This window comes from Rhopalosiphum maidis, chromosome 1 (genome assembly GCF_003676215.2).
Source record: "Rhopalosiphum maidis isolate BTI-1 chromosome 1, ASM367621v3, whole genome shotgun sequence".
NCBI lineage: Eukaryota > Metazoa > Arthropoda > Insecta > Hemiptera > Aphididae > Rhopalosiphum > Rhopalosiphum maidis.
The window spans coordinates 47,215,033-47,225,664 of NC_040877.1; the positions used below are offsets into that span (position 1 = coordinate 47,215,033).

The following is a 10,632-nucleotide window of genomic DNA, read 5'->3' on the forward strand; positions in this document are numbered from 1 at the left end:
TGATTCTTATAAGTTATAAATATTTAAAGATTAGATAGAGTAGTAGATCAATATTTTACGGGTACCCCTCACCACTCCTATTAACTCAATTGGACTTTAAATACATATAAGTTATATCTCATAAAATATTCTTAAAAAATTTGATTTTAAAGTTACTAAGTACTCAAAAAAATTTTCTGATTTAGAAAGAGAAATTAATATTATGTTTTCAATTAAAACAGTGTTAACATAAAAATTATAATAATAAAAATATACATTTTTCAAAAGCATAAATAGTTTTTTCATTTGTTACTTATAAATAGTCTTTAATTTATAATTTGGTGCCAAATAAATATTATTATTAGTTTTTTAATTAATAAATATTAATTGAGAAAAGAATCACCCAGCATACAAAATTTAACAATAAAAATAAATTGTTATTATTTAATAACACGGTCGTTTTTATCAAAATTATAAATTAACATATTATTTAAAATTATGCAAATTAATACTTTACACATCTATTTTAAGGATTAAAGAATCAATTTAGTTTATTAACTATATATCTGTATATACTATATGATTGTATGCTTTGAAGGCAAAAGCTTAAGTAATAAAAACAAAAGTGTGTATTTATATTATATTAAAAATAAATCATATATTAAGCTTAAACTGAGTAAAACACTTTTAGCAGTGAATCTATAGCTTAATCATATAATATTGTTATTCATATTTTACTATTTATTTTTCATATGATATTTAAAATTAGTAATTCAAAGATTTTTATGATTTTAAAAATAAATAAATATATATATAGTAGTGATAATTAAACAGCATAGCAAGTGTTAAAAAGCAAAGAATGAAATATATATAAAAACTTTAAAATTTATTTCTCCTATTTAAGAGGAAAATGTTAAATAATTAAAATGTATTTTATAAAATGATCAAATGCATATATTATATTTATTAAGATTGCACACCTGATGTTTTTTAATATAACTAAATTTAAATTATTTAAAAAAAAAATGATAAGTAAAAAAACTAATATACCTTTAAAGTTTAAAGAATAGAATATATAAGAAAAACATTTTCTAAAATTTTTAAATATTATACACATTTTAAACTTATTTAAAAATATATAACTACATTTCTTTCAACCATATATTCAAATTAAAAATTGTTATAGTTAAATAAACTGCAAGCAATAATAGTTTAACATCTCTATGCTTTAATAAATAGAGAGCTGACACCAATAAAATACATGTTATATACAAAAATAAACCTCAAGATCATTAATAATAATTGAAAACATATACTTTATCAAATATTACAACACCTAGACAATATGTAAATATAGAATAAATTATATCAAAACTGTTTTACCAATTAACCAAGTTGTAAGCATGTCTTATTTTAACTTTAAGTGATACTAAAATTATATATTATAAATATTATTATATAAATTGTTACAGTGGTTGATCAATATTCAATTGTATATCAAAATATAATTACAATATGATAAATACACCTCATAAATAGAATTAATATATTTCCAAAACAAAAATGTATTTATTAATTATTAAACATAATTACCTTAACGTCTGTAACCATAGTTGACTTCTTTACAGGAACGTGAAAAGTGTCCTACTCGGTTGCAAGAGTAGCATCTAAGTGAATCACGGTAGCTGTTGTTTCTTGATGATCTACGACTGAGTCCACGTGTTTTGGCAAAACTAACAGTTAAGAAGCTTCCATACAATTCCCTATTTATGAACATATATAGAGTATAATATTACCCGGTCGTATAAGAAAAAAATGGAAAAATATTTATAGTATACTACACTTACTAAATACATATATTAAAATTTAACAGAACAGAAACCATATACTAATTGCAGGGTTATTATTAATAATGAAAATCAATTCAAATCGGGTCGAACAGAACTACTCTTACCTACATATATATGTCGTAAATATTTAGTCTAACCTAACCTAAATCGGGCATTTTATTAAATGCCTAGGCATATAGTCAAAGAATTTAATGTTTATACAATTTCACTATCTGCCTAGACATTTAATTAAATGACTTGGCATTTGACTAAATGTCTATTTCATGCCAGGCAAATAATAAAAAAACATTTTATATTTTAAAAATTTAAATACATTTTCTATCAGTTATTTATTGCTATTAAATATATAAAAAAACTATGTATTGTTTATTAATATGAAATACACATAGGTATGTGAAATAATATGTTTAATTTTGTGTCTACTATTATTATTGATTTAAAAATTAAATCATAAAAAATAAATAAAAGTTATATTATAATTACAAGTTTTTGTTACCTATTACTTGTTGAATCTCAAAAAAATCTCAAATGTTCCAGCAAATGCCACCAAATAACAACATGTGATAACAATGTTATAGACATTTAGTTAAATCCCTAGTCATTTAATTAAATGTCTAGGCAGATAGTGAAATAACATAAACATTAAATTCTTTGAATATATGCCTAGGCATTTAATAAAATGCCCGATTTGACTATATGCCTATCACACACACACACACACACATACACACACACACACACACACATATATAAAGAGTATATATTTTCTGTTATAATTCTTTTATTAATTTAAGTGAAAGTATATTGTCATTTTCCTCAGTAAAATCACACTAAGCTGAATTCATGTAGCATTAGAACATAAAAAAGAATAAACATTTAGGAGAATTTTAAAAAGCATCAAAATCCAATTTCATCCAATAGATATATTTTATGTTAAATGTTATCAATGAATCATGTTTACAAGAAAACATTTAATATTTGTATAAATTCCATTTTTTATTTAACGAAATTTAACTTTCAAACATTTGAATTAACACATAGCATTTTATGCAAGTATAGTACTAAAAAACAAACCAAATGGTTTATAAAATAAAAGACAAGGTTATCTGAGATAGTAAGGAAATGGCAAATTTTAGTAGTCATGGATAACAAGATTATGTGTTAAAAATAAAGTTATCTCATACAATAGGAAAATACCTCAATACAATGTTATTATAAAAACAATGATGAGTTCACGCACCTGACTTATTAATAAAAAAAATAAAACATTTGATGGAAAAAAAATGAAGAGAAAACAAATTAATTTTAAAATTTTAAATCAACATGTTTTTTTTTGTTAATTATTGATCATTGTTTTAACATTTGCTACTTCCTAAGTTCCAATTAACACATATTATAATTAATTCATTACTAAAAGTTAAAATTATATTTTAAAATAAAATATTTAAAAAACTAACTTAACAAGAGAACATATGTTTTCATTAGCTGGATACAAAATTATTTTAATTATTTAATAAAATTGCATCAAGTAGGTAATTATTAATAAAATAGAAAGGTACTAACTACCTTATCATATCTATTTAGACTATTTTATACATAGACTTTATACTAATAGACGGTGCATGGTAGTAGTTCTGGCGTCCACACGTGAGGGCGCTGATCAAGGTGTACATATACACTACACATGTACACAAGAACCATGGGATTGTACAATCATTGAAACCGTGCATTTTATCAATACTCACACAGCGTAGTATCAGAGTTGCGAAAAACCACACCACCCACCCGTATCCACCCAAGGATGTCTCGTCTATTAGTATAAGGTCTATGATTTTATATCACATGTTTAGATATAAGTACTGAAAAATATCATAACAAATATATTTTACATAATTATTAATATAATTAATGAGAATACTGATAATATATTAATATATATTAATGAGTACTTAAGAATTTTTAAATGTAATTAAATAAATAAACATATTAATTATTTAATATTATTTACTACAACTTACATTCCATTAGTACGTTTTTGTGCTTCAGCAGCATCTTTATCTCTTTTGTACACAACAAAAGCAAAACTTGGTCTGGTTCTTGACATCCATACTTCAAGTAATGTTCCATATCGTTCAAACTCTTTTTCAATATCACGTCTTGTTATGCTGCTTCCTAATTCAGTGAATAAATACATCATCAGTAATTAACTGAAATTTACAATAACATACTTCATTATCTAAAAAAAATTATTAATTTTAATAAAATATTACTTAGAACCTTTCGATAATATATTTTCTATAAAATATTTAATAATTGCATACAACAATTGATTTAATAAAACTTTAATTCAAAAGAATATATTTTTTTTTAAATATTTTCAGCACGCATATGTTTGTGTAGGTACATATTTTAAATAAAATGCAATTCTTCAATATGCCTACTTTGGTTTGTAAAACACCAATAAACTAAAAAAAAAAATTATTTAACAATTGAAGAGTTATAATAATTATTTATTACATTAGTTGCCTATATTTATATATAATAAATAATACTAAAGTTAAAGATTGGTATAGGAAAAAAATTTGAATGCTTGAAAAAGCATTGAATACATTATAATTATATTTTACATTTGTAAAAATACTGAATATACTTAAATTTTTTCTGATATTGAATATTAACTGTTGAAAATGTAACTATGTTATGTAAAGTATAATTGTACAATAGATCTATGTTACAGCGTTCTATAGCAAATAAATAAAATTATGTTTGGATTGAACTTAGTCTTGATTAACTTAAATTTATAATTCTTAAATTGTTTTAAAAATAATTCTAATATACTAAGCTTAACAAGTAGAGAACATTGTGTTTTCACAACATATGTTTTTTTACAGATTAGCCATCAAATAACTGTACTTTTTATTGCAGTTAAGGTTATTTAAGAGTATTCAAAAGATAAATCTGGTTATTAAATTTTTGACCTCTGTAAATTCATTTTTCATTAAAAAACATTAAAAATGTTAAAAATCATTTAACTAAATGAATATTTGTACAATTTTAAATTATCCAACATGTACATAGATACTAATTCAACCAAATGTATAGGTTAATTATTAATTTAATATACTTGAGTTAATAATAATCCAAGTACTAACCAATGTCCCTGACGTGGAGCCTGTGTTTATCGACCGGGGTCTTGCTCCTGCTGCGACTGCGGCTGCGACTTGACCCCGAACGGCTTCTAGAATAGCTGCGTGACGTCCTACGGCTGCGCGAACGGCTGCGACTTCTGCTCTTAGAGCGACTACGGCTCTTACTTCTTGACATGGTGCACTATGGTATAAAAAACATTAATTATGTATGGGAGAATTATTTGGTCCAATTTATTGATATAGCCAGTATTTATCATAACATTACCTAAATCAAACGCTAAAACGTCAATGAACACTTACGTCTCACAAAATTCAGTAATGTGTCTCCTACCACACATGAACTTAAATTGTATCGATGGCCAACGTTTTGAACGAATTCATAAGATTAAAAATGCACTTAAGTGAAATTTTACGAAAATTAATAGGATAACGTAGATAAATAAAAATGCGATGATATTGCAATGTGCAATGTGTAGATGCTAAGAAATAAATGTAGATTGTAATTTGTAGGTGCTTGGTAAAATATTATGCAAACGTCCAATGTAAGCGGCAGACGCATCAATTAAATAGGAATTATGGATAAATGTAATCAAACAATAGTGAATTGTCATGGAAGAACGAAACTCAAGCAAATATTCCTTTACAGTTTGCAACCATGGTTATTGGTTATTCTTCGACTACACTACAAAAATGTATTGTACGAACCTTTGGCACTTTATGGTACGGTATGGTACGAAACATACAACAGTATTACCATTTAACAAATGAAAATATGGAATATTGATATTTCATACGACACGACTTCATATTGCTATAATTATAAATTATTATACATTTGTTATTGACAATATAATTATTTAACTAAGTATGAGACCACATATTAATATACTTAAAATTATAATTATAAACATTTTCAATTTGATATTTAGGTATATAGATATACTATAAATTAATTAAATTACAATCAAAATTGTTGATAGAATAAAATGGGTGAAATATTAAAATGTATTTTAATTCAGAATTAAATCCAATATTAATAATATTATGCAATCTATATAACCGTTAATATCTTAGATCATATGATCTAAGGTTAATATTATGATTTGTGATAAATATATAATAAGATTACAATGCATCTTATATTAAATTTATACAGTTACAGGGGCGTATTTAAAGGATGGGCACGTGGGGTCCGCGCCTCCCCCATTCACCGTATTTTATACTTATTTTTATTATATAAGAAATTTTACAACTCTGCGCCCCATGTACGCAAATTTGAACTTTTTGTTTGTGCCCCCCCCCCTTAAGACATTTCTAAATACGCCCTTGTACAGTTATACGATATATAAAACAAAATTAACTAATCGTATCTCAATATTCAATATGTATGATATATCACTCAACAATATATCTTATAGATTCTGAACGAAGTGTGGAATGTATTGATTTTACAATGATGTATGTTTTTTTTTTATGTGTGTCATCACGTTTCAGAGTAGAAATAAATAATAATGCTTTGATTTTTTACTTCAGCCCCTTTTTGTAAAGGAAAATGAATCTAGTTGGTATCTTAGGGGATCAAAGTAAAATATTTTCAATAGTTTTCAAATACGTCAGGAAAAACTCTAAAAAGGTAACGAAAAATCGGGAATTTTTACGCATATCAGTTTTTGACAAAATCGATTATTTTATTTTGCAATAACTCAAAAACGAATCATTGTAAATACTTAAAATTTTCACCAAATGTTTATATTAGTATTATCTATTTACGAATAAATTTTCAAAATATTTTGACCTTTCTAAAGCTATTTATAGACAATTGAAATTTTCGATTTTTCTAAGTTTTTTTTTTTTGAAATGACTTACGAGTTTTATAATAAGTTGTACTTATCGTAATAAAAAAAAATAAAAAATGATAAATCGTTAGTCACTATTTTTGTTTATAAGCATTTAAAATTCAAATGTTTACAAAATATATCAAAATCGCGAAAATTTGCAAGGAATTTTGAAGTTGAAAATTCATAAAATGTTTTTGATTTATACCTAAGGTTAAAAAACCCAATACAAGGTTATCCATAAATTTTCCTTCAAGTAACTGTAAAAAAAAAATTGCAGTGTCAGAAGAAATTTTATGAGCGTATAAAATTTATTTTTTACGAAATCACGAGTAAAATAACGGTATATATTACAATTTAAACATAGGTAATAATATAATATATCCTACTAATTATCATTGACTGACAAATCATCTCCGTTTAGAATCATTTTTTGTATACAATAAAACCTGTTATTGCATTCAAATTTAACACAACTCTACTATACAGCAGATCGATATCCACTTGCCCACCTTTTTAAATATAGAACATTTATATAAATTTTAATTAGATTTTAACAACATTAATAAATTGTTCAAATTCACCACAAAATATTTAAATGGAAATATTTTCCCAACACTAAATAATTTAAGTTTATGAATTAGTATGACTATGAGTTTTCCCACATTTTAGATTCTGAGTGGTATTAATTTTACAATAAATGTTATTTTTGTGTTTATATAATTTACTTTATACATTAGAGAGGTCAAAATAAAAATTCACATTACTTTTTTTTATTACAGGGAAAAACAAATTTAAGAAAACGGGAATTTTTAGGCAAGACTAATTTTCAACAATATTGATAATGTTTTTTGGTTTAACTCAACCGTAGATACTAGATAGGTACTTTAAATTTTCATAAAATGTTTATATTATCATTTTCTATTTACAATACGATATTTTGACTATATTTCTGAGGTATTATAAGCGTTTTAATTATTTTTTAGTTTTATTTTCTTTACACTCAAACAAGGAATATGCCCAAATATTACTCTAAATAACGTTCCCTCACCCGACTCAGTTAGATACTTGGGTTTGGGTTTAATCCTTGAAAAAAATTGACATGGAATTAACACCTTCGAACCAAAAGACTAACTTTAAATAATCATATGCGTATGCTTACGCACGAAGACTCTTTTAATTAGATATAAATTCTCCACCCTAAACACCAAATTATCAATCTAAAGCTCTACTCAAACTGATCCGGACGTATAGACTACACTACTACAGTCTACAACTATATGGGATGCGGTAAAAAAAATCTAACACTAATAGAATTCAAACGTTTTAAAACATATCACTTCGAAGACTATTCAATGCACCGCCCGGCTAATATCTTTAACTCTTCACGATGACTTCCATAATTCATATTCCAATATACGAACAATCGAAGAGGAAGCACATTTCTTCTGCACACGCGACACGCTTCCATAAAGGTCTACAAAGTCATCCTAATATCCTCATACAAATCATTCCATCATTCCATCATTCCCCGTAGGTTAAAAAGGAAGTGATGTCGTGACTTTTTACAAAATTTTAATATCTAACAGCTCTAAAAATATTTTGATGATAATTTAGAAGAAGTGGAAGAATCTCAAACTGTTAAAGTCAGTGGAAGGATACAAGGGGGGAGGGGTGTTTTGGGCTTAAGCCCACTCCAAATTTTTTTATTTTAAATATCATGTGTTTATATATGTTTTTAAATTATTTTTCTATTTTCCTATAGAGTTAAGTATGAATGTTTCAGCCTCCCCTCTGAAAACAAATCATAGGTAAGGCACTGTTAAGATCTGTTTATGATGTCAAGTCTAATACAGATACTTCAATTGCTACTATTCAAGTATCAGATGCAGGGCCGGTGAAAGGGGGTGGGCAAACTAGGCACCCGCTTTATGGGGCCTTGCGTTTTTATATGACTTTTACTATGAATAATGATATGTAGGGTTTTTTTTTGTATCTGAAATACTTATCCAACAGAGTCATTAAATATGTACAAGTATAATAATAGTATAGTCCAATCTTGATAATGAATAATTTCAAATTGTTTGATATTCATGGGTTTTACTCAATATTTGCCTCTATCGATAAACACACGAGTGAATAAATGATTTCATTTTGTTATAGATTGCTTGTCAAAATTACGTAAGTAGCAATCATTATACCTACTATAATGAATTATTTAATTAACATATATTACATTATAAATTATAATAGATATAGATATTTAATATTATTATAGTTATTATACATCTGTAAATATTTTATTTGAACGTTTTTTTTTATCATTTTTACGTGTTCATTTAACATGTTTTTACGGTCAATTTTGTTCTATTGTTGGCCTCTTAACAAAATAATTTTTACTGGTTTATTTAGTATAGTTAAATTAAATTTTTATTAATCTTACTAATAGGCAATAGCTTTATAAATTATTAGGAAAAATATTACAGTGTACAGTGTACCTACTTAATAAAAAGCCACTGTTTATTCCAATAATTAAACTTTTAGTGTAGCAAATTATTTTTATTTATTTATGTACCTTCTTATAAATAATTATAATTATTATAAATTATATTTTATTAAAAAAACAAAATTCGTATATTAGTTACATGGTTATAATACAATTATAATGTACCTGATTATGGTGATGAGAAAAAAAAATGTTCAACATCAACAACAAAGATTATTTTATGAATTTATAGTAAAATACTGAAATGTATCTTTTTGTTATTCACTATTGATTTGTAAAAGCTTTTTTCGAAGCCCTCAGAAATATTTTGCCTAGGGTCTCGCAAAACCTAGCGCCGGCCCTGACCAGATAAATTGCCTTTCCTACCATTAGACGTTAGTCACAATAACAAAACCTCCCTTTTATCCTAGATTGTTTAGAATTATTGAGGTTAGTATTAATATCTGTTGAAAATATTTTAGAGTATGAAAAATATTTTGTTTCACAGATAAGTGATCATAAATTGATTGCATTGATCAAGAAAAATAAAACTTTAAATCAACCTTTTATTGGTCTTTTCGTGAGAAAAAACATTGATACGTAAGTATTATTGTTGCATGTTATTAATTCAAATAAATAAATATGATTTAATTTATAAATAATATTGTTACAAATATTGATGAAGTGTATAGTGTGTGGGATCACTCGGTAGAATAAATGAAATGTGAGACTGGAAATAAATTATATATTATGCTTATACCAATATACAATGTTTTAGACGTATTAAATTAACCAAACCACTATTTGAAGACCAAGATATTGATAAAAGTAATGTTTATCCACATATGTTAATATATTTAATATTAGTGGAGGTCAACTAGTATATACGTAGATAAATAATTAAAATTAATTAACTAGCCAATAGAGTCACTAATGGGTAGCTACTTTAATCATGTCACTTATGTTATATTATATTAGTCTTATCATATAAACTTATTGTGCTAATTTGTATAGATTATTAGACAAATAAAAAAAAAAAATTATTTTCTATAAATGCCGATTAAAAATTATTTATTGGATTGAAATGTTTGAAAATTGAATACAGTATAAGTTTTTCAGCTACTATTAAATTGGCTCCCTTAACTGTAAAATATTATTTAACAAGGGGCTTTCATAATATACACATAACTACATAAGATTATAAGAATAGGTACCTGCAAAATACAGAAATAGGCCAATATTTAACATAGGCCTTTATTTAGATTGCCGTTTCTAAATCCGCAATCAGTTAGGGATTGGTTTTCCGATGAATTAGCTGAAATACTACCATGAAT

At 25.2% G+C, this 10,632-nt stretch overlaps 1 pseudogene; it reads right to left on the reverse strand.

Annotated features, from left to right (window-relative positions):
• Positions 1-1,623: 1,623 nt before the first annotated feature.
• LOC113547944 lies at positions 1,624-5,558 on the reverse strand (annotated as a pseudogene).
• Between the last annotated feature and the right edge of the window lie 5,074 nt (positions 5,559-10,632).